A 25,340-nucleotide genomic window follows, 5' to 3' on the forward strand; every position below is an offset into this window, starting at 1 on the left:
TTGTAACAATTGCCACTCTAAAATGCGTATTTGCATAAACAGACATGAGCTGGACCGAAAGAATCATGAAAGAAGCTGGACTGCATTGGAAGCTGTTTCTAGTAGCACTGTCTGCAAACAAAACAAGATGTGCAGTACAAAACCCATTAACTCGATTTGCTATATTTATGCTTTGTGTATCCAAGAACAGCATGTTGCTATGGGCCATCGTGTAATCCAAATTGCCTTGTAGGGACTCAGAGGTTTAAACCATTCCAGAAGTTTCACAGCACTTTCTTCCCTCCAGAGGCTGCCTGGCAGCACTGCAGATTTCCACATGTGATTTTCATCTAAGATCTTCTCTGGCTATATATAAATCATGGTAGCAAAATTATCTGAGGATGCTAGTAACTACGAAAAAAAGCCCTTTGGGACTGTGATGTAAACAAGACTTCCCTGGTGGAATTTCATTTATGTTCCATTTGGGCTAAATTTTCCCCTTGGATTCACTGTGCAGTTCTTAAAATAAATGGTTTAGAACATGTTTTGGGTTGCTATATAAAATGCTTTTTCATGGCTCAGCTACACTGGGGCAGTCCTGCCTGTCAGGCTGATGATGTGTCTCAGGTATTACACGGAAAGTACTCAAGGATATTTTATCTGTGATGGTGGCAAATGAGTGTCTGATAAGTTTTCATGTGGTTACTCTGAGGAAGGTGCAATTGTGGCTTGTCTGTCTGAAGACACAAAATGGGGAACTTGCTTAGTAAGAGGACCTTGGGGCCACCTACCACATTTGTGGATATCATTATCAGGTACCAACATTTTAGCTAAAAAATAGGAAATTAGGAAGGTGCTAGTCATGTAGCACTTCCTCAGTACAGAGGGAACTTTTTCTTTTGAAATCAACAACCCCCCCTCCATATTTACTGATGCAAGAGGCAAAACATTACTCTTCTGCTTTGTGAGGAGACCAAGCTCAAGGAAAACTGACCTAGGCTCCTCTTGCTGCCCTTCTAATGGGGGAAGGGGGTGAAGTGACTCTATGCTTTCCCCTGGCAGAGAATCCACCTTAGTGTCTGTCAATGTATGAGATCTGCTATTCTCTGCAGGGTGCAACTGTTTGCTCCTTGTGTGGTGTCTGCTTCACATCCACAGGAGTTATGTGGAGCTGGTTTTTGCTTCTGGAGGCATTAGAGAATAACAATTGTCAGTATCAGCATCAGGGACCCCTTTGTATTGATCAGAGGGCTCTGAAGTTATTTAGGTACTTGCAGATTAAAATGGAAACCTATGGGGAATGTGGGAGTAGAAGCTGTATCCTCTAAAGGGATTCCAATGCCATCATAAAATACAAGATTAATTAGCAGCTTATATTCATTGAAGTCCATGTGAGATTCTGTTGCCTTTGTGAAGCTTTGGATTTATTTTCCTTTTATTTTTTCTTTCCCCTGGCACCTGCAGTTGTGGTAAAATGACTTATCCTACATGGTGCAGTAAGACATAGGGAATGTGCTACCTCCAGGGGAAAGTGGAGCAAAAAACCCTGTGCTAAGACTGCCAGTGTAAGGATCCTCCCATTAGTACACATATTCAGGAGCTGAAGGAGAACAGAATTAGGGCTGCGAAGATGCTCAGAGGGCTGAAGCACCTCTCCTATGAGGATAGGCTACAGAGTAGAGGTCTTCAGCCAGGAGAAGGCTTCAAGGAGACCTTGTAGTAGCTTTCCAGTCTCTGAAAGGGGTCTACAGGAGGGCTAGGGAGGGACTATTCACAGGGTCTTGTAACGACAGGACAAGGAGTAATGTGTTTAAACTGGCAGAGGGGAGATTTAAATCAGATGTTAGGAGAAAGTTCTTTCCAGTGAGAATGGTGAGACACTGGCACAGGTTGCCCAGGAAGGTTGTGGCTGCTCCCTCCCTGGAGATGTTCAAGGCCAGGTTGGATGAAGCCTTGAGTGACCTGTTCTAGTGGGAAGTGTCCCTGCCTATGGCAGGGAGTTGGAACTGGATGATCTTTGAGGTCCCTTCTGACCTAAAGTATTCTATGATTCTAGAAGAATTCCTCAGTGGTTGCTACTTCAACAGTTGTCCTCTGAACATCTAGGAAAGACATCCCTGTTTGCCCTAGCATGTACTACCTGCCATATGTGTTGGCAGGCAGGCAAGAGTTATGCAGAAGCATGTACCTGTTAGAGCTGGGCAAAGTTTACCACTGGAGAAATGCTGTCAGTGCTATGACAGATGTGATGACAAAAGCATCCATCAGTGGGGTGGTAGGCACAGATTCTCTACAGGTTCATTTGGTTTAGCAGAAAGATAGCAAAAATGTGATCTTTTTCTATTTTTTTTAAAGCTGGTAGGTGGAGTCAGCAATTTATTCTGCCCTGGGCTGCTGTGGTTAACTGTGCTGTTGCTACCCCAGCTCACAAAATAGGTGCAGGTGGAATTAGTGATGAGATGAAACATAAAAGCACTGTTATTTTGTTAGCATTGGCTCAGATGTGGACCTGCAAGGCTCAGCAGAATTTGGCATAACTGCAAGAGTTTGTGGCCCAAACCTTGTAATTTGTTACCAGGGGGCTCTGGAGAAATCTTTCAGTAAGCAGCTATTCCTGGTACCTAGTGCCCAGGATGCTGATCAAAGGTTTTATTTTACTTTTTCTCCCCCCCCCCCCCCCCCCCCCCCCCCCCTTTAAGCAGTAAAACTAGCTTTATTTGTGTTGCCTGATATAGGTGGTGGGTAGAAGTGATTAATTCATTCTAATCTAACTGGGCTAAGGGTATGTACCAAACAATACAGCAGGTGGATGGTGCAGTGCTGTTACATCTTTCCTTTAATGTAGGAAAATGGAATGTAATTGCACTGAGCAGTGGTTTTGAAATATCAGATGTCCATTAGTGCATAATTAGTAAGTTAATGATGTGTTGCCAAACATGTGGTGACCTCTTTTTCTCTGCCAAACTTCTAGACACTGTCACTTATTGCATTAGCTTCTTGGAAATTGTGTGCTGGTGGCAGCATGCTCAACAGTGTGTTCTTGTAAGGCTTAGGCCTGTCTGCATGAAACACTGGAAGCCTGGGAAGTGGATGGAAAATCCAGAGTTCTGAACGTGCCTGAAAATCCTTCCTTTTTTTGCCATTGCCCTGAGTACATCTTGAACCCAGTGAGTCCGGACTGCCTTAGAACACAGAGTGCAATAAAAGCAAAAGATCAACAATAAAAAGGGAAATTTTGAGTGGTCTACAGACAGAAGTGAGTCATACACTTAAGAATTTTGCTTCAGTAGGGTGCAAGGACCCCAGACCCAGATCTAGCACCCAATCCTTTTCTGTGTTTTTCTGTGGTAGGTAGCTAGTACGTGATGGTCTGAAGAAACAAGTAATTGCAGATTTATCATCCTGCACCTGGGACGGAACAATCTTCATTATCAGTATAGGCTTAGGGTTGAGGTGTTAGAGAGCAGCCCTGTGGAAAGGGACTTGGGTGTGCTGGTAGCCGAGAAGCTGGACATGAGCAAACAGTGTGAGCTTGCAGCCCAGAAGGCAAATCACATCCTGGCCTGCATCAAAAGAAGTGTGGCCAGCAGAGCCAGAGAGGGGACTCTGCCACTTTGCTCTGGTGAGATGCCACCTGCGCTATTGTGTCCAGTACTGAAGCCCTCATTATAGGGAGGACATGGACCTGATGGAGCTGGTCCAGAGGAGGGCTAAGAAAATGAGCAGAGGGTTGGAGCACCTTTGCTATAAGGATAGGCTGAGGGAGCTGGGAGTGTTCAGTCTGCAGAGGAGGAGGCTCTGGGGGGACCTAATAGCAGCCTCCAGTGACTGAAGGGGGCTTACAGGAAGGATGGAGGGAAGTTGTTTACAAAAGCCTGCAGTGACAGGACGAGGGGCAATGGATTCAAGCTTGAGAAGAGCAGATTCAGATTGGGTGTTAGGAACAAGTTCTTTACTATGAGGGTGGTGGAGCACTTGAACAGGTTGCCCAGGCAGGTGGTTTAAGCTCCTTCCCTGGAGACATTGAAGGTGAGGTTTGATGAGGCTCTGGGTGACCTGTTCTGATGGGGATGTCCCTGCTGACTGCGGGGGGACCGATCTAAATGACCTCTAGAGGTCCCTTCTGGTCCAGATCACTCTGATTTAGTCACATAACACTAGCTTAGGAGAGCAGAGTTATTCACCAAAGTAAGTCTCTTGCGGTAAGTCTGAATCCAAACATGGACATTTTAATTGAAAATGGTTTCTGATTAGGGAAAAATGCTCATGTTCATTTCTGACATAGTGTATTGTGTTAGGTCAAGTTCCTTTTGGCTCATATTAATGAGATGACTGCACTGATGATTAAAAAATAATATTGCAAAACTTGTTCTCTGTAGCTATGCAATCTCTATGTGATTGGGCAGCAAGTACTGTCTAGGGTCAACAATTGCATGTTCCATCAGAACCAGCTGTGGCATTTGATTGTGGCCTGACAAATAGCATTGTGCACACTGTAGTATTATTTCTTCAGTGATACTGCCTTGGGAAGTGCATCATGATAAAGGGAATATTCAGTGCACATTTCTGTGGGTAAAATGTTGGGGTTGTTTTAAAGTTTCCTTACAATCTGACAGGTACCATTCAGAGACTTTCCTGTCTTTTAGGATAGCCAGGTAGATTTTTCAAAACCCAGCTTGGATTAACTTTACCTGTAAGAGTCTGGCATACCTTTTTACTCCTAAGTTCCTTTTCTTTGCTGTGTTCAAGTGTTCTCCTGATAACTTCTTGCTTTATTTTTGATCACTGGCTCTCATCACACCTTCATCAATGCTAGCTTTCACTTAGGCCTGCCTCCATCTCCTAAAAGAATGTGATCTATCTCTCTCTTTGCCTGCTCTTTTTGGATATATTTAGTTTCTCCCATGAAAAATTATGCTTGTCCCCTGCTTGACACAGTGGAAGGCAGTGAAGGGGAAAAAGATCTGGGGATCCTAGTAGATGAGAGGATGACCATGAGCCAGCAATGTGCTCTTGAGGCCAGGAGGGCCAATGGCATTTTTGAGCTTATTAAAAGGGCTGTGGCTAGTAGGTCAAGAAAGATTCTCCTGCCCCTCTACTCTGCTCTGGTGAGGCAACATCTGCAGTATTGTGCCCAGTCCTGGGCCCCCCAGTTCAAGAGGGACATAGAAATGCTTGAGAGAGTGGTTGGAAGGGACACAGAGATCATCGAGTCCAATCCCCCTGCAGCAGCAGGACCATACAATCTAGCTCAGGTCACAGAGGAATGCATTCAGACAGGCCTTGAAAGTCTTCAGAGAAGGAGACTCCACAGCCACTCTGGGGAGCCTGTGCCAGTGCTCTGGGACCCTTACAGTAAAGAAGTTTCCCCCTTGTGTTGAGGTGGAACCTCCTGTGCTGCAGCTTCCATCCATTGCTCCTTATTCTATTGCAGGGAGCAAGTGAGCAGAGCCTGTCCCCACACTGCTGACCTCTAGCCCTCAGATATTTATAAACATTGACTAAATCCCCTCTCAGTCTTCTCTTCTCCAGACTAAAAAGTCCCAGGTCCCTCAGCTTCTCCTCACCAGGTAGTGTTCCAGTCCCCTAATTATCCCCATAGTCCTCCATGGGACTCAGTCCATCAGACCTCTGTCCCTCTTAAACTGGGGAGTCCAAAACTGTATGTGGTACTCAAGATGGGGTCTCACCAGAGCAGAATAGAGGGAGAGGAGAACTTCCCTTGATCTGCCGGACACACTTTTCTTAATGCACCCCAGGATCCCATTGTCCTTCTTGGCCAAAAGGGCACATTGCTGCCCCATGGACAACTTGCTCTGAGATACCAGTGAAGATGACATCATGTGTTTGGTGCCAGCTCACCTGGATTTCCATCTGCCACACACAACTATTGAGGCAGCTTGCAAACAAGACAGGACTCCTTGACTGTCTACACAGCCTTCATAACATACATACATTTTTATTTGGGCTAGGAGCTGCTCTGCTCTGGAAGACAGATATGCTGATATTCTGCTCAGAAAGTACAGCTGTTGAATGAGGTTCTACTAAGCAGGATCACTGAATCTCAAGTTCTCAGCTGTGCTAATGGTTGTAGTCTCCAAATGCTACATTGGTGTTTTGTTGAAAACTAGAAAAGACGGCTGCAAAGCCAACTTTCTGCAGTGTGAAATCTTTATTTCTGATCTTCATCATTTATATGAGACTTAAAAATTGCATAGGAGCGAGACACTGTCATATGTAACTAAATCAATGTTTAAAGTTGACCCTTCTGGAGTAGTGAGTTGGACTAGCGACAGACAGAAGCCTTTTCCCAAGTTCTTGTGTATTCCTCTACCAATTCCAATAGAAGAGTTAGAATTTCCTCCAATAATGTTAGCCTAAGTGATTTCTCTTCTGTTGTGAACAAGTATCTTTGCCTTGAGAAGAGTGGATTTACATGTATTCTCCTTTTGTTTTGATAGTTATTTGAGATGATGGAGGGCACAGACAATGTCAGGAACTGATGAATTTAAAGCAAGCTAAAAGAATAATAATTAAAACTAGGCAGAAAGTGGTGTCACCCTTTGACAATTTAAGAGCCTAGAAATCTTTCCCATTTTGAGCTGGATGAAACTGTGAAATGACAAGCAATCAGGCATTTTTGGGTTGAGCTAGGAGAGGGAGGATTTTCCATTTCTGTGCTTGAGATCAAGTCACTTAGAGTACGCTTTTTACTTTTTAACCCCATCCTCCCTTCCCCACTTTAAACCAGTCAAAACCATGAGGTTCTCTTGAAAATGCAAGTATGGCAGGTGTGAAAATTAGTAAAACTACCTTAACTTTGGAATTAAAATTTTGTTGAAATTTAATCTATTCTAGCAGTTTCCCCCACACAATGCCATTTATTTTAAGCTTCCTATTTATTCAGAAGCCTCATATTTGATCAGTGACTGGGATGTTCCATAAGTAAGCAGGTTTTTTTTCCCTGAGGTGAAATATATGCCTAGAAAGTGTAGTAAAGAAAATCATGGAATCATACCTTGAGCTGCTCTTTATAAGACTATTTTTAATCTTGACATCCTAAATAACTGCTTAAATCATTTACAAGAAGAAATAGATCAATACCATGATCTTATATAAAAAAAAACCCCACCAGATGTGACTGGCAGAGGATGTGTATTTATAGCTTCTCTATTGCTGCTGTAATCTACATTCATTTCTGTGTGACTCCACAGCCTTGTACAAGCAAAACTGCATCTCTTTAAAAGCATTTGGATGATTACTTGTTCATGACAGTGTGTGTAGTGAAGCAAAGGAAAATTCTTTTCCTTTCCTTCACTAATACTCCCTGTAAACAAATACTGCTTAAAATTATCACCTACCTTCTTGATCTATATAATCTGTATTAATTCTATGTAAAATCTCTTATGGCCTGGGATAAACTCTCTCACTATTTTTTACTCACGAGACCCCTGCTGGAGTACTGTGTACAGTTATGGAGCCCCCAACATAAAAAGGATGTGGAACTGTTGGAGTGAGTCCAGGTGAGGCCACAAAGATGCTCAGAGAGCACCTCTCCCATGAGGACAGGCTACAAGAGTTGGGACTCTTCAGCCTGGAGAAGAGAAGGCTTCAAGGAGACCTTGTAATAGCCTTCCAGAATGTGAAGGAGGCCTACAGGAGGGCTGAGGAGGGACTGTTTGCAAGGTCTTGTAATGACAGGATGGGGAGTAGTGGGTTTAAACTGGCAGAGGGGAGATTTAAACTAGATGTCAGGAAGAAGTTTTTTTCCAGTGAGGATGGTGAGACACTGGCACAGGTTGCTCATGGAACTTGTGGCTGCTCCCTTCCTGGAGGTGTCCAAGGTCAAGTTGGACAAGCCCTGAGCGACCTATTCTGGTGGGAGAGTGGGAGGTGTCCCTGCCTATGGTGAGGGGTTGGAACTAAATGATCTTTGCAGTCCCTTCCAACCTAAACCATTCTGTGATTCCATGATTTTTCCTTTTTAGAAATGGAAAATGCGCTTTAGGTTTTCTGTGACAGAAGATGCTGTCTTGACAGCAGTTCAATTAGGATGTACTTATTTTAGAAGGTTGCTTAAATGAGACTGAACAGTAGGAAAAATTGGTGCTAACTCTGCTTTTTAGAAGTGGTGCACCTGGGTTCTGCTACATTATGCTCGTGTGAAGAGGACAGGACCGGGTCTTTTTTGGAGCACTCATTTAGCTGTTGGCAAGTGATTAAGTAGTGCTTGAATAGGTTTTGCAGCATGTGAAAAGTCTGATCTGTGGCTCCTTAAACTAGAAACTGCAAAGCAATAATGAAGGAAAGAAATACATGGAACAAAGTTGTTAATATTTGGTTTTGCACTTTTCCCACTCTTTATTTTAGACTGAAAACAAACTGCCTTTAGTGAACTGCAATGATCAGCTACCTAGAGGTATTCCCATTATAGGTTTCTACTGCAATATCTTTTTAAATGCCTTTTTTTTTTTTTTTCACTTTTCTTTAGAATGAAAATGTGCTGACAGTCACAGAGAAAAAAAAATCCATTCCCTACTATATTTACCCAGAGGATTATTTTTATTACCAATGTATATGAGTTACAGTAGGATGCAGCAGCTCGATCAGGCATTAATATAACCCTTCAGTGCTGCATTTTAGCCCTAAGATTAATCTGAATCTACCTAGGCATCTAAAAGCAAATAAGAGGAAGTAGGAAATGAAGGCAGAAGAAAAAGGAAAGAGAAGGTCTGTCCTGGGGGCATGATTTATACATTTTTCTGGAATCATACTGTGATCTGTGAGCACTGAAATAAAGACTCAGTATGCTGCAAAAATACAAAACATTGCTTCGGTTGCCAAAAAGCCAGCAGACTGGGGCCCATGTTCCACATGACAGTGACATGCTTGCACTTCACCTGCTTTTCCATAGTGCATAGATGATGTCTCAGAAAGGATGGGTGCCATTGTAAGGACTGAGATGGGAAGATATGGGGAACTCTTATTGAAGTCCTCATGTCTGTAGAGACAAGGTTGCCTAAATGGGGAAGGATGACATGCTAAGGTCAGTGTCATAGAATCAACCAGGTTGGAAAAGACCTCCAAGATCATCCAGTCCAACCTGTCACCCCAGCCCTAGCCAATCAACTAGACCATGGCACTAAGTGCCTCGGCCAGTCTTTGCTTGAACACCTCCAGGGCCTATAAGTCTCTTGGCACAGCTTGAGACTGTGTCCCCTTCTTCTGTTGTTGGTTGCCTGGGAGAAGAGACCAACCCCCACCTGGCTACAACCTCCCTTCAGGTAGTTGTAGACAGCAATGAGGTCACCCCTGAGCCTCCTCTTCTCCAGGCTAAATAACCCCAGCTCCCTCAGCCTCTCCTCACAGGGCTGTGTTCCAGGCTCCTCACCAGCTCTGTCACCCTTCTCTGGACATGTTCCAGTACCTCAACATCTCTCTTGAATCAAAGAGCCCAGAACTGGACACAGGACTTAAGGTGTGGCCTGACCAGTGCTGAGTGCAGGGGAAGAAAAACCTCCCTTGTCCTGCTGGCTACACTATTCCTGATCCAGGCTAGGATGCTGTTGGCTCTCCTGGCCACCTGGGCATGCTGCTGGCTCATCTTATAGCCTACTAGCTACCATCATCCCCAGGTCTCCTTCTGCCTGGCCACTCTCCAGGCACTCTGTCCCCAGCCTATAGCGCTGCTTGGGGTTGTTGTGGCCAAAGTGCAGAACCCTGCACTTGGCCTTGTTAAATCTCATCCCACTGGCCTCTGCCCACCCATCCTGGCTGTCAAGGTCCCTCTGCAGGGTTCTCCTACCCGCCAACAGATCGATAGCTGCTCCTAACTTGACTTCTTTGCTCATCTTATGAATTTATAGAGCACATACCTTTATTTCTTGGCTTTCCTCTTCTTCATCCTCATGCCTTTGGAAACATTTGGAATGTTCTAGAGGGCTAATATAGTCTGAGGACTGGGAAGCTCCAGTCAGACTCCTCCTGCTCTGAGTTGTGTCTTTCGCTTGCTCATGCTGGTGTGTTGAGATGGCAGGGAACACAGTAACTGCCATTTCCTACACAAATGCGTAGTACTTAGTGTGACAGAGTCCCACCTACACTGGAGGCCTCCAGACACAAATTCCTAAATAATGAAAATGATCATTGTAGGGTTTTTTTTTTTTTTGAACACTCGCAAATGATGCAGTAAACTTCTGCCATGCTTAAATGTAAAAAAAAAAGAAAAAAGCATTTTAAAAAGGCAAAACTAACCACAGAGCACCTGCACTGATTTATATATATATATATTTTCAAGTAGCACATCTCTTTGCTGACGCTTGACTGCAGTGACTCATCACACGAGGCTAAATCAGCCGTGTAGTGTAATGCAGTGTGACTGATTTAGCCAGCTCTGATGCAGCATGATGAGAGTAATATGGACCAGGAGATTTCAGCTCCTTCCCCCTCCTTTCCGAGGCTAAGAACAAAGGGAAAGTTAAACATCTTCCCAACAGTGCTTAGGGGAAAAGATTCTTGTTTGTTTACTGTCAGCTAAGAAGCTTGTGTTTAAGAACTAAGCATTAAGATCTTGAACCAGAACTACTGAGGGATAGACTGAGATTTCTAAAAGTGTCTGAGCATAACAAGTCTTCAGTGACTTTGTCCCCTCAGACATTTACCCAAATATGCATGAGGCTTTTTGAGGATAATTCCTTAGAATGTTACTTCAATCTGTACAATGTACGTATCATGTACACACGCTTTATATGCTCACTTACTTGTGTCAACTTTTTCTGCTACTACATTCAAGGCACTTGGCTCAATTCCATCTGCTCCTTCGGTTACCCTCCATCAGCTAAGCTATGCTAGCTGCTTTGGAGCAGTTCCACTGCCACTCTGGCCAGAAGTGGTAATGTAGAATCATAGAAAGGTTTAGGTTGGAAGGGACCTCAAGGATCATCTAGCTCCAACCCCTCGCCATAGGTAGGGATATCTCCCACTAAGAAAGGTCTCTCAAGGCCTCATCCAACCTGGCCTCAAACACCTCCAGGGTGGGAGCAGCCACAACCTCCCTGGGCAAAGTGTGCCAGTGTTTCACCACCCTCACTGGAAAGAACTTCTTCCCAACATCTACTTTGAATCTCCCCTCTGCAAGTGTAAACCCATTACCCTTTGTCCTGTCACTACTAGACCTTGTCAATCGTCCCTCCCCAGCCTTCCTGTAGGCCCTGTTCAGATACTGGAAGGCTACTACAAGGTCTCCTTGAAGCTTTCTCTTCTCCAGGCATTTCAGCCTGGAGACTCTTGTAGCCTCTCCTCATAGGAGAGATGCTCCATCCCTCTGAGCATCTTTGTGGCCTCCTCTGGACTCATTCCAAGAGCTTGATGTCCTCCTTGTGTTGGGAGCTCCAGAACTGCACACAGTGCTCCAGGTGGGGTCTGAGGAGAGCAGAATAAAGGGGCAGAATCCCCTCCCTTGTTGTGTTGGCTACACTGCACTTGTTGCAGCCCAGGACATGGTTGCTGTCTAGGCTGCACTCACACTGCCAGCTCATGCTTTTCATCAACTCAAACCCCCAGGTCCTTTTTCTCAGGGCTGTTCTACAGCCATTCACCATCCAGTTTGGATTTGTGCTTGGGATTGTGCCAACATAGGTGCAGGACCTAACACTTGGCCTTGTTGAATTTCATGAGGTTGGGCCCTCTGTCATCTGCAAACCTGCTGAAGGTGCACTCAATTCCTCTGTCCATATCACTGGCAAAGATGTTAAACAGCTCTGATCCCATCACTGACCCCTGAGGGACACCACTTGGAGCCCTCTTCTCCAGGCGGATATTATGCCGTTGAACACAAGTCTCTGTGTGACCAGCCAGCCAATTCCTTATCCAGCAGTGCTCCACCCATCAAGTCCATATTTTTTCAGTTTGCTGACCAGGATGTCTTGTGGGACAGAGTCAAAGACCTTACTCAGGTCCAGGTCCATTGTGCCCAAACAGCTTTTGCTGAGATTTAAGCTCAGCTAATTCATTTCACAAGCTTAGCACGTTGTGTCACAGGAGCAGTCTCATCTGATCTGTGGTAGCTTCTCAGACCTCAGATCATGTGTTTGTGCTTTTATTCTTGGATATTCCATGTATTTCTATTGATATGAGTGAAGCTGGCTTGCCACATCTGCCACTGAAATTCAGACCAGACTATGCTGTAATGGCTCAAACAAATGACATAATCCTGGGAAGAACTGGTAGAGGAGTAGGGTCAGAGACAAAGAGTGAATGAGTTTCCTGTGTTGTGTATTTTCATTTATATGAAACTCAAGTGGATGCAATCATTACTGGACTAGAGTGGCCACATTCTGCAAAGGGGAAATGTAACCAAATAATCTTTATTCACAGTCAGAGAATATTATTGCCTTGTTTGTGAAATAAATGGAATAACTTTGAACCAAACCCTGAAATGGAAGCACAGAAAATAGAGAAGTATTAAGAAGGATCTTTTCTAATAATTTATTTTCTTCCAAATGTTTGGCTGAAAACCATGTCAGAGAATTGAGTGGCTTTTACTGTTCTCAAATTTAGATATTAGGCTAATAATGAAGAGCTCTTGTTTACAAAGTCCTTTCCCCCATTAACATGACCCCCTTCACAATTTCCTACTGAATAACATTGGTTTCAATATCTTGGACTTTTTATGCAGATACTCTTTCAGTCTGGTCTCTGTGTGTGTGTATTTTTCCCTTCTAAGACAAGACATACATTGAAGAAAAAGGGTGTGACTTGGCAATTGCTTTAAATCCTACCTGGAATCAGCTTCTGAGGCCAGAAAATTCAATCTTCAACCCTTAGTCCAAGATAACATCCTGAGAGACTACATCTGATTTTAACTTTTCTAATACTTCCCAGAGTTTTGATTTGAAACAAGATATTTCAGCCTTGGAGAATTCAGCAAATAAACCCCTCCACCTTCAAGTTAAAAGGAGTATTTCATTTTAAGAAATACAGATTCCTCAACCTCACCACTGCTGTTCTGGGAAGATCAGACAAGTGTTGATGTGAGTTTCTGCACAGCCAGTGCTAGCTCAGATCTCTCTCTGATGCTGTTTCTCATGTGTTGGTTTTGAAACGCTTAGCCTTGTGCAGTGGCAGTATTGTAGCCAATGAGGTTAACCCGAGGCATGATTATTGCTAATTGAAAACGTTTCCCAATACCCTGCCACGACAACTTGAAATATAGTCAGCATTGGCAGTATTTGACAGTCTCTATGGAGCTCAGGGGTGACCTCATTGCTGTCTATAACTACATGAAGGGAGGTTGTAGTCAGGTGGAGGTTGGTCTCTTCTGCCAGGCAACCAGCAACAGAACAAGGAGACACAGTCTCAAGTTGTGCCAGAGGAGGTATAGGCTGGATGTTAGGAGGAAGTTCTTCCCAGAGAGAGTGATTTGCCATTGGAATGGGCTGCCCAGGGAAGTGGTGGAGTCACCGTCCCTGGAGGTGTTCAAGAAAAGCCCAGATGAGGCATTTAGTGCCATGGTCTAGTTGGCTGGCTAGATCTGGGTGCTAGGTTGGACTGGATGATCTTGGAGGTCACTTCCAATCTGGTTGATTCTATGATTTTAACATAGACTTCTTCAGTTCTTTGTTCTAAGTTATGTCGCTTTCCTGCAAATGTTACATGAGGCTAGAATACCAATTTACTATGTTTCTATCCTCAATCTTACTGCATCAAGGATACACAGGGATGCGCTCCAAAGATACATCAGTCATCATATTTAGCTGACTCCTTTTTTTGGTTCCCACACATGACAACCACCTAATGATTTTTAGGTGTTGGGGTACTAATGGTTGTGATTATGAATTCCTAGGCAGCCTGAAGGACGTCAAAGCTAAGTATAGTCAGAAACCATTCAGTTGAACTGGATCTTGTCAGATATGTGCCGAAGGAAGTATAGGCTGGATGTCAGGAGGAATTTCTTCCCAGAGAGAGTGATTTGCCATTGGAATGGGTTGCCCAGGGAGGTGGTGGAGTCACCATCCCTGGAGGTGTTCAAGAAAAGTCTGGCTGAGGCACTTAGTGCCATGGTCTAGTTGACTGGCTAGGGCTGGGTGCTAGGTTGGACTGGATGATCTTGGAGGTCTCTTCCAACCTGGTTGATTCTATGATTCTATGACAAGGGCTGGGTTCATTGCCTTCTGTGGGGCCCAAAATTTAGTTATTTTTCTGAAGAGTCATGATGTTAGTTCCTTAAGGACTTAGAAAAACAACAACACTGTCATGAATTCTGATTTTTTTTTTTTTTTTGCCTCCTGTGCAATCTAAAGAGTAGGAGCAAGTGGAGAACAGAGCTGCACAGTGCATGGTGAGGAACACAGGTGTGTTGTCCATTCACTTGAGGGCAATCTTTTAGTCATGCTTGCTGATTACATACCACAAAAACCTGTATTGAATCTGAAAGAAATACCTGGAAGTATTCTTTTGTGATGAAGTGTAGGATCCATTAATTATGTATACTATCAGGTGTATGAACTTAAGGCAAAAAAATAGGGCAGCATAACCATAACCAGTGTATTGACAGAGTGGACTGGAAGGGTGGCGAATTAGTCTGAGGGTTGGGTTTCTGTTCACACAAGGTTTATTTTTTATGAGGATACAGGATGAGAAAAATGTGGAGTATAGCAGGGCAGATGCTCAGCAACTGCAAGGTGAAGACACGAAGGACTTCAACAATCCACCCATTAGGCAAAGCAGTGTTTAAATAAACTGCACTGATTACTACTTTTTTTTTATTCATCTTTTTTTTATATTTTCTTGAACTCATGTTTTTCTGTGAATACTTAAAATGCTACACACAATCACAGAATGGTAGGGACTAGAAGAGACCTCCAGAGACCATCAATTCCACTCCCCACCTGCCCTGCCCAAGCAGGATCACCTAGGGCAGATCACACAGGAATGCATTCAGATGGATCTTGAAAGTCTCCACAGACTCCACAACCTTTCTAGGCAGCCAGCTCCAGGGCCCTGCCACTCTCGCTGTGCTCTGTACAACCTCTTTTAAATGTGATTTAGATTTGAATGTTTCACTTCTGTTTAGTTTTGAATTGTAAACAGCATTTTATTAAGCTATTCAACTGTCATTTTAATATTCTACAAAGCCACTAAATATTTATGTAGAATTTCTGCCAATACCTGTCAGGTACTTTCCAAGCATTTTTAATTAATGAGAATTAAAAATGGTTGCTGTGTCCAGATTAAATATCAGTTCTGTGCTTTTTTTTCCCCTAGTACTAAGGTTAATTATTTTGTGAGGTGATTCTGTGATGCAGAATTTCATGGATTGCCGTACACTGAGTCTGTATTTCTACTGCAGTCCTTTCATGATCCAGAAGTTAATTGTGAGTGGTGCTTTTCAGTGTCCTGCTCTTCAGTGGAAATCCTATTATGTGTGTTCCCAGGGGGCTGGGTTAGATCTGGGGTTTAACTCTATTGGGAGGTGATAGATGGTCTGTTATTATCTTCAGGAACCAATTTAAGCCTTAAATTCTTGTTAGTCCCACTCTCTCCAGCCTCCTCCTATGTAATGTCTTTCTATCCTGAGGCCATCTTCCAGCCCACTGCTGCTCCTATAGGATATATGCATTTTATTTAGAAGCACATGATGATTTTCTTTTACAATAGTTGTGCAAAGGTGCTTATAAAACTATTTTAAGTGAGGGGTGATGTGCTTGCACAGCATTGTGTAGAACAGTATAGGTTGGAACTGTGCTCTGGAGATTTCCAAGGCTGGGTTCAGTTACCAGCTCCACAACTCATGAACTCTGTGTCCCTGGATAAGGGTTGAACATGCTTGTGTCCTCCTGTGTGTATGAGAATGCTTATCTGTCAGGTAGGGATTAATCGGTGTTGGAAAAGTAATTTGAAGATCCTTGATGAAAGCTACAGCATAAGAAAAAAATGTGACTGCACAGTAGCATCTTGGAGATTGTGATCATCACCATTTCCTCTCCTGAGCTTAAAGGAAAGCGGTGAAAGAGTTTGTAAAGGAGGGGGAAACAGGCTTCTCTGGATGGTATTTATTTATAACACAAAGCACCAGCTACCCTAAAACCCATAGGTGTTTATCTTGCATATGTGGTTACGTGGTTTCAGTTATCTTTGCAAGAAAATGACTGTTCTTGCTCCTGAGACCTCTTTAAGCGATTACGACTTAAGTTTGTTCACAACGACCATCCTTTTACTGTGCTTAATCAATAAAACCTGAAAGAAAACTAATCTCCATTTACTTTGAGGCAAGTGCAGGAAAACAAGAATTGTCAGATAAACCCAAGGATCAGCTTTCCTACCTCTAGGCCAAGGGTCAGATATTAGTACATGGAGAGATTGGAAATACAGTTTGGTCTAACTGATGCTAAAATAAGGACAGGATATAGTGGAAAATGGTGCCTCCAGGGGACAACACTTTAATGCATGCAATAACTGATAAGATAAGCTTCTTTATTACCAAAAGAATGAATTTAAAAACCATATATAATTTGTCTTCATGCTTAGGGGAGTGAGGGAAGAGAGAGAGAACTATTAGGTGGAGATAAGTGGATCGTTGGAATATTGTATTAATATTGTGCAGTTTCCTGAGATTATTAGAAGCAGAGGGAATGGCAGGCAGGATACCCCAGGTAAAACACAAATCGGATGGATGTTTAGCATGCTTTGTTTCGTATTATGTGAAGTTTTCTTTGTACAAACTCAATTGTCAATATTATTAGCAATTAAATATGAAAGGGGATGAAAGGGGAATTGGACAGAATCATAGAATCAACCAGGTTGGAAGAGACCTCCAAGATCATCCAGTCCAACCTAGCACCCAACCCTAGCCAGTCAACTAGACCATGGCACTAAGTGCCTTATCTGGGCTTTTCTTGAACACCTCCAGGGATGGTGACTCCACCACCTCCCTGGGCAGCCCATTCCAATGGCAAATCACTCTCTCTGTGAAGAACTTCTTCCTAACATCCAGCCTATACTTCATCCGGCACAACTTGAGACTGTGTCCTCTTGTTCTATTGCTGGTTGCCTGGGAGAAGAGACCAACCCCCACCTGGCTACAACCTCCCTTCAGGTAGTTGTAGACAGCAATGAGGTCACCCCTGAGCCTCCTCTTCTCCAGGCTAAACAACCCCAGCTCCCTCAGCCTCTCCTCATAGGGTTTGTGTTCCAGGCCTTTCACCAGCTTTGTCGTCCTTCTCTGGACATGCTCCAGCGCCTCAACATCTCTCTTGAATTGAAGAGCCCAGAACTGGACACAGCACTCAAGGTGTGGCCTGCCCAGTGCTGAGTACAGGGGCAGAATAACCTCCCTTGTCCTACTGGCCACACTGTTCCTGATACAGGCCAGGATGACATTGGCTCTCTTGGCCACCTGGGCACACTGCTGGCTCCTCTTCAGCCTATATCCACCAGTACCCCCAGGTCCCTTTCTTTCTGCCTGCTTTCCAGCCACTCTGTCCCCAGCCTGTAGCGCTGCTTGGGGTTGTTGTGACCAAAGTGCAGAACCCTGCCCTTGGCCTTGTTAAATCTCATCCCATTGACCTCTGCCCACCCATCCAATATAGAGGTGCTGGCCATGGGTATGTTCCTCTCTCATAGAATTTATGAGGGGGGACAGACTGCCTAGAGAGGTTGTGGAGTTTCCTTCTCTGGAAACCTTAAAAATTCACCTGGACAGGTTCCTGTGTGACCTGCTCTAGGTGATCTTGCCCTGGCAGGGGTGTTGGACTATATGATCTTTCAAGGTCCTTTCCAACCCCTAATATTCTGTGATTCTGTGATATTTTTACACTGTGGCTGCTTGAGCTAGATTTCTAGCTCAGATGTGAAAATAACTGGGAACAGAGAAACTGAGAAGTGGAAGAGTATTGGAGTCTCTGAGTGGAGAGGTGAACATTCCAGGGATAGGCCATAAAATGGCAACAATGGATAAGTTAATACAATTTCATGGGAGCACCAAAGGCTTTATGCCTGGAAGCACAGCTTGTATCCTCCCTCTTGCTGCTTCTTCTGTACCTGCTTCTATCTTCCCCCGCCACTGTTTTGGCTGCTGCTTTGCTGCTGCTTGACCCCATCCCTATCTTCATTAAGGTTATTGTATTTTGTAGTAGTTCATTCTCCTTATAATATTATAGGAAATACAAATTTCATTTTTTCTTTTAACTTTCTAAATTCTGAGTTGTAGTGAATTTACTCTACTAGGGGAGGGATCTGCTCTAATCCTTCACATTACACTAATCCCCAACTGATAGCTGTGTGTGATGCGCTTATGAACTAAGCGATTAATTCCAAATAAACCTGGAACAGACAACTAAACCAAAACACACAAAAGCCCAAGCAAACAGCCAAACAAAAATTAAAATAAATACATCCGAACCAACCAAGCCAAACAACCTTGAAAGAAGTCATAGTTAAGCTTAGAGTTGTACGGAAATGGGCTACAACTTCTGTCTACAACTACCTGAAGGAACATTGTGGAGGGGATGCTGCTGGGCTCTTCTCACAGGTAATTGGAGACAGACCAAGGGGGAATGGCCTCGAGCTGAGGCTGGGGTGGTTCAGATTGGACATTAGGAAAAAGTTTTTCACAGAGAGAGTGGTCAGGCACTGGAATGAGCTGCCCAGAAAGGTGGTGGAGTCACCCACCCTGGATGTGCTTAAGGGTCATTTGGATGTGGCACTCAGGGATGTGGTTTAAGGTGAATCTATGGTTTAAGGTGAATCATGTAGAGTAGGGCTATAGGTTGGACTTCGTGATCCTGAGGGTCTTTTCCAACCTGAATGTTTCTGAATGATTCTGTGTGAATGAAAAGTGAAACATAAGAGATCATGAGATCATTGACAACTGCTTCTATACATACCCATGTCAGTTGTACAAGTGAGACAGTAAAAATTACATGAGCTGGTAAATATATCTAAATGCCCGCTAGTGATTGTGATGAGAGCTGTGACTGCTTTGGGACAGTAAAGATGTCTTTTATTGCACCTCTTTTAACCTGTCTGGATGAAAACTGAGTAGGTGTTGCTTTTAAATCCCTGCAAAAAAACCTCAGAGAATGAAGGTAGCATTTTGCTACAATAAATGTTTATGTGGGAGAGCTTTGGGTGCTGGTGCAGATCATTAAACAATTCTGAATACCAAAGCTCTTTGCCTAGGGGTTTTGTGTTGGAGTGGTTGGTTGGGTTTGAGTTGTTGTTTGTTTGTGGTCTTGGTTTTTTTTTTTTTGGTTTGTTTTTTTTTAAATTTTTAATTTCCTTGGAGTCACCATCCCTGGAAGTGTTCAAGAAAAGACTGGAGAAGGCGCTTAGTGCCATGGTCTAGTTGATTGGCTAGGGCTGGGTGATAGGTTGGACTGGATGGTCTTGGGAGTATCTTCCAACCTGGTTGATTCTATGATATAAGTGGTTGTTCTTCTGGAGCCAGTTGTCTTATGGTGTAACTCCTGTGTGACTAGAAAAATCACTCTCTTGATGAAAACAGTTTCTTTGCCTTGTGCTTAAGAAGTTTATTATCCAGGTTTTGCCATGGGGTAATCAACCTTGGGAAGAGTTTATGAAGTTATAATTAAGTTTCTGTCTGTTGAGGCTCTAATTTTACAGCTTCCATGGGGTTGGTCTCTTCTGCCAGGCAACCAGCAATAGGACAAGGGGACACAGTCTCCAGTTGTGCCAGGGGAGGTCTAGGCTGGATGTTAGGAGGAAGTTCTTCACAGGGAGAGTGATTGGCATTGGAATGGGCTGCCCAGGGAGGTGGTGGAGTCGCCGTCCCTGGAGGTGTTCAAAAAAAGCCTGGATGAGGCACTTAATGCCATGGTCTAGATGACTGGATAGGTCTGGGTGCTAGGTTGGACTGAATAATCTTGGAGGTCTCTTCCAACCTGGTTGCTTCCATGATTCTATATGCAGTGTATCTTGCCTGGTTTCAAATTCCTGTCAATTCTTGCTTCAGATTTAAGCTGTCTGTAAGTAAAAGGAGACACCAGAGCATTTTAACTTAAACAGGGGAAAACTTAATATAGGAGACATATCTCTACTGTCAAAAACTCAGCTACCAGTCATCTGTAACCAGATTTCCCTTGGTCACCACTGAACAAGGTCATCACACCTTGGTAATGGGGGTAGGCACAGAAGTATTATTTTTACTTAGTTTGTCTTATTCTCAGTGGTGTTTTCCTCATAATTTTAGTTTCCAAGTAAGATAAAGTGGCCAAAGAAAGCATTCGTGGGGGTTCAGTGCATTGACACACTGGATTTTCACCTACAGAGACCTACCTTCAAATACTAGTTTGACTTTCAGGTGAAAAAGAGCTTGCTACCTGCCTGCTCTGATACTGGATTTTGCACTTTCAATAAAAATGCCGGCAAGTCTTGCCATGACTGACTGCTGGCAGGTTTACAAAGAGAAGATATACTGCTGCCCAAGTGTTTGTGATGACAGGTGCTCTATCACTGCACTGCAACCATTGGTCATGAGTGATCAGAAATGTGAGAGTCAATCTGTCCTATAAAAGGCTGTTAAGGAGAACTGGCTTCCACTGAATTTTTAACAACTCATTCTCCTTGCCCTCCCAAAAATATATCTAAACTTAGCTTTACTTTTGTCCCACCCTTTCACCTGTCTTTCCCCTCTTGTCATTGGATATATTAGCTCTAAGTGCAGGGTGCTGCACTTTGGCCACAACAACCCCATGCAGAGATACAAGCTGGGGTCGGAGTGCCTGAAGAGCAGCCAAACAGAGAGGGATCTGGGGGTACTGATTGATACCTGCCTGAACATGAGCCAGCAGTGTGCCCAGGTGGCCAAGAGAGCCAGTGGCATCCTGGCCTGCATCAGGAATGGTGTGGCCAGCAGGAGCAGGGAGGTCATTCTGCCCCTGTACTCTGCACTGGTTAGACCACACCTTGAGTCCTGTGTTCAGTTCTGGGCCCCCCAGTTTAGGAAGGACATTGAGATGCTTGAGTGTGTCCAGAGAAGAGCAACGAGGCTGGTGAGAGGCCTTGAGCACAGCCCTACGAGGAGAGGCTGAGGGAGCTGGGATTGGTTAGCCTGGAGAAGAGGAGGCTCAGGGGTGACCTTATTGCTGTCTACAACTACCTGAGGGGTGGTTGTGGCCAGGAGGAGGTTGCTCTCTTCTCTCAGGTGGCCAGCACCAGAACGAGAGGACACAGCCTCAGGCTGCACCAGGGGAAATTTAGGCTGGAGGTGAGGAGAAAGTTCTTCACTGAGAGAGTCATTGGACACTGGAATGGGCTGCCTGGGGAGGTGGTGGAGTCACCATCCCTGGGGCTGTTCAAGGCAAGATTGGACGTGGCACTTGGTGCCATGGTCTAGCCTTGAGCTCTGTGGTAAAGGGTTGGACTTGATGATCTGTGAGGTCTCTTCCAACCCTGATGATACTGTGATATTGACTGGTATACTCTTGTGAAAAACAGCACAAAAAGGACTCCCAAGCAAAAATCAATTTCATTAGTGTATTAGTTTAGATTATTAGTATATGTTGCACTTTTTTGGTACTTGCTGTATCTAGGATGTATTTATAACTATGCTTAATGCAGAGTGTAAACCTGTTCTCTGTTCTTATTTCAAGCTGATCATAGAATCATAGAATGTTAGAGGCTGGAAGGGACCTCAAAATTTCATTCAGTCCAATCCCCCTGCTAGAGCAGGATCTTCTGTACCAGATCACACAAGAATGTGTCCAGGCAGGTTTTGAATATCTCCAGAGAGGGAGACTCCACAACTCCCCTGGGCAGCCTGTTCCAGTGTTTTGTCACCCTCACAGGGAAAAAAATTCCTCCTCATGTTTAAATGAAAGTTCCTATGCCTCAGCTTCCACCCATTGCCCCAGGCATCACTCAGCAGAGCCTGGCTCCAGCCTCCTGGCACTCAGCCTTTACATATTTATAACTATTGATGAGGTCACCTCTCAGTTTCCTCTTCTCCAGGCATCACAGCCTCATCTCCCTCAGAGTCTACTTGTAACAGAGATGTTCCATCCCCTTCATCATCTTTGTGGCTCTGCCCTTGACTCTCTCAAGCAGTTCTATGTCCCTCTTGAACTGGGAGGGGCCAGGACTGGACACAGTACTGCAGATGTTGCCTCAGCAGGGCAGAGTAGAGGGGCCGGAGAACCTCACTTGTCCCACTAGCCACAGCCCTTTTAATACACTCCAGAATGGCATTGTCCCTCCTGGTCACGAGTGCACTTTGCTGGCTCATGGTCAATCTCCCATCAGCTAAGACCCCCAGATCCTTTTCACCTTCACTGCCTTCCAGCAGATCTGTCCCCAGCCTATACTGATCCCTGGGGTTGTTCTTTCCCAGGTGCAAGACTCTACACTTGTCCTTGTTGAATTTCATTGAATTTCATCCTGCCCAGCCCTGCAGCCTGTCCAAGTCTCTCTGAATGGCAGCATACCCATACACAAGGCAGTACAGAAAGACAGTGCAGGTGACTATCAAAGAGACCTAGATGATGCATTCCTTATCTTAAAAGATAGAAAGAAATCAGTGCACATGGATATTGCTTTTGCCAGGATCTGTCACCTAATTTCCATTAATGTAGAGCAACAGCAGGCAAACTTGTTGTTTACCATGGCAGTGCCTGCCCAGTTGACAGCACTGAGTGATTCTTAAGTGTTCAGTAAATCAGTGAAATTTTCTGAACAGTGGGAAGTTTTGATGTCATTAACAAAAGATGCATGTTAACTAGCAGCTGCAAATTAATTAGAAAAATAAAGTAGAAGCTACTGGTTGTTTTTTTTCTCCTTATGTTTTCTGCACCTTACTATGTCAACCGCTCTTTCTACAGCAAGGATGGTCAGTGCTTTAAAATGTCCATGTTCGGGATCTTGAGAGACTGAGGGAGTTTGGCCTGCTCAGTTTGGAGAGGAGAAGGTTCCCAGGTGATTTTATTGTAGCCTTTCAGTATCTTAAGGGGCATACAAGAAAGCTAGAGAGGGACTTTTTAGACTGGAAGGTAGTGCTAGGACTAGGGGGAATAGAACAAAGCTAGAAATGGATAGATTCAGACTGGATGTTAGGAAGAAGTTCTTCAGCGTGAGTGTGGTGAGAGCCTGGAGGGAGTTGCTCAGGGAGGTGGTGGAAGTCCCATGCCTGGAGGTGTTTAAGGGCAGGCTGGCTGAGGCTCTAGACAGCCTGATGTAGTGTGAGGTGTCTGGGCCCATGGCAGGGGGTTTGGAACTGGATGATCCTTGTGGTCCCTTCCAATCCTGACTGATTCTACGATTCTATGAATACTCAAAATGTCCAAACATTGACTTAGCTTTCATGTCCTGCACTGACTGCTCTCAGAACATTATAGGTCAGAGTGTTGCCTGCCTGCTTACAATTCCCTGTTACTTTTCCTGGCGTAGTTACCTGGGAAGTATACGAACACCTTTCAGTTTTCCGTGCGCCAGGATGCCCACGTGTCTGTCTCTGATCAGGCTGCAGTCTTGCCAAACGGGCTTCATTTGTGCTGAGGCTACCATCCAAAACCAGACAAATGGGATCAGAGAAGGCAAGGCAAACAGCATTAAATGTGTAATGATACCAATTAATGAGTGCTTGCCTCATGTTTTGGAATATGGGAAACCACTTTACAGATCTGCTATGGTTGTGCTTAAATAGCTTCCTACTTTCTTTTAAAGGGAAACGATCTTACTTAATTTCAGTCTGCCGCTTCTAGCCGTGTCAGCTTATTTAATTATTGCTATTTAATTATGTCTTAGCATTTGAACTCTCCTCATTAACCTTCATCAGTGTGAGACACCTAGGATAATGCAATGGCAAAGCCAACATCTTGTGTAGGTTTTCTTTTTTTTTTTTTCCTCCTCCCTTCAGTCCCTTCCCAAATCTCTGGAATTCATTAATTGAATGTTGGAGCATCTGGGCCACTTAAGTATTCAAATCATGCAGCAACATGGATAGTGCTAGGCTGCTATGGCTCAATAAACCTCTCATTCGCTCCTTCACGGTTCATTTGAATTTTGCAGAAAACTCTGGGAAAAAAAATGAGGCATTCAAATAAAAATGGTTCAGATAATGGTAGGAGGAGATAAAGAACTCAGACAAATGTTTACCCTGCGCGCTGTGTGTATGTGGTACTGTCATCCCTCTAATTGAAAAAGGAAATGGGCTTTAGAGCAGAAATCTACAACCCAGGCTCTATGCTTGTGTGACCTTCAGCTGTCACTGTAGCTGTCCTCTCCATCAGAAAGCAGAGGTTTTACTTCATCCTTGTAAAATAGCAGAACCTAATTTCTTTATTTGACAAGTGCTCTAAGATCTTGGGAGGAAAGGTATAATAAAAGTGCAAAATAAAACTATATATGGCAGTATTACTCCTGATTCTAATGGGTTTTAGTAGGATCTTTATCCCTTTATCTACCACGAATAGATGTATTGGCTATAAAAGAACCTTTAAGCTGTTTCACTTCACTTTGGTTGCACCTTGGTGATGCAAATAGGCCTTTGGAGTGTGTCTTGTGACAGTGGAAAATGAAAGTGCAGGAATAAAGTGTTATGCCTATATTGGGGGTTCTTTAATGCAGTTGCTAGACCTAGGCAGAACTTCGGTATTTAACTTCAGTTCTTTGCTCTCTACATCACAGAAACCCAGCTTTTGATGCCATTTGTCCTGGGAAAATATTAACTGCATCTCAGCTGAAACCAGGACAATATCATATGCCCAAGGCCCGGCTCAGATTAGGTCACCATGGAATAAAAGGTAGTCTGTGTTACACTTAATAGAACCATATCTGTGAATCGATCTGAGGTTTTACTCAAATCCCTCAGCTGTAAAACTCCTGTGTAAAGCAGCAGCGGGATGATGCTTTCACACCGAGAATTGCTTGTGGTAAGTACGGGTGTGCTAGCGCTAGGAAAGGGCTGATCTCTATTTCACAGAGGGAGAAAGGGGGAGAGACAAAGTCACAGATTTTTCACAGCTAAGTAAGAGCTATTTTTCTGAGCTGCTCAGTTTAGAGACTCCGTACTCACTTTGCAGTCAGTAGAAGGTGACTGGAAGCTGCAGAGGGTGCCTGATCCCACTAACACCCGCTTTGCACTCTGGAGGCGGTTGGCTCATTACTTAAATACTTAAAGCTAGGTGGGAAGAATCCTGGTTGAAAGCCAGGGTACAAGAAGGCAGTTAGGTGCCTGACTCCTCCTTTATCATCTAAATCCCATGGATTCAAAAAGGGCAGAGGTTTTCAAGCATCTTCTTGAATGTATTACTTCAGCCTCGGGACTTCCTTTGTCAGGCTTTGCTCTCCTGTACTTTTCCAAGGAGCAAGAAGAACCCTCTATTCCTCTGCCTGAGGCTACAAGTGAC

The 25,340-nt window shown here is 44.0% G+C and overlaps 1 protein-coding gene and 1 non-coding gene across 12 annotated transcripts in view; both read left to right on the top strand.

Moving 5' to 3' along the window:
• The window catches only part of BEND5 (BEN domain containing 5), a 1,203,882-nt gene that overhangs the window by 832,400 nt on the left and 346,142 nt on the right, over positions 1–25,340 (top strand). The window lies entirely within an intron of this gene.
• On the top strand, positions 13,087–13,227 carry LOC135177940 (U4 spliceosomal RNA). Its single transcript, XR_010303261.1, has one exon. It is a non-coding gene; the product is annotated as a U4 spliceosomal RNA (small nuclear RNA).

The sequence above is a fragment of the Pogoniulus pusillus genome, chromosome 8 (assembly GCF_015220805.1).
Source record: "Pogoniulus pusillus isolate bPogPus1 chromosome 8, bPogPus1.pri, whole genome shotgun sequence".
In the NCBI taxonomy this organism is placed as follows: Eukaryota; Metazoa; Chordata; class Aves; order Piciformes; family Lybiidae; genus Pogoniulus; species Pogoniulus pusillus.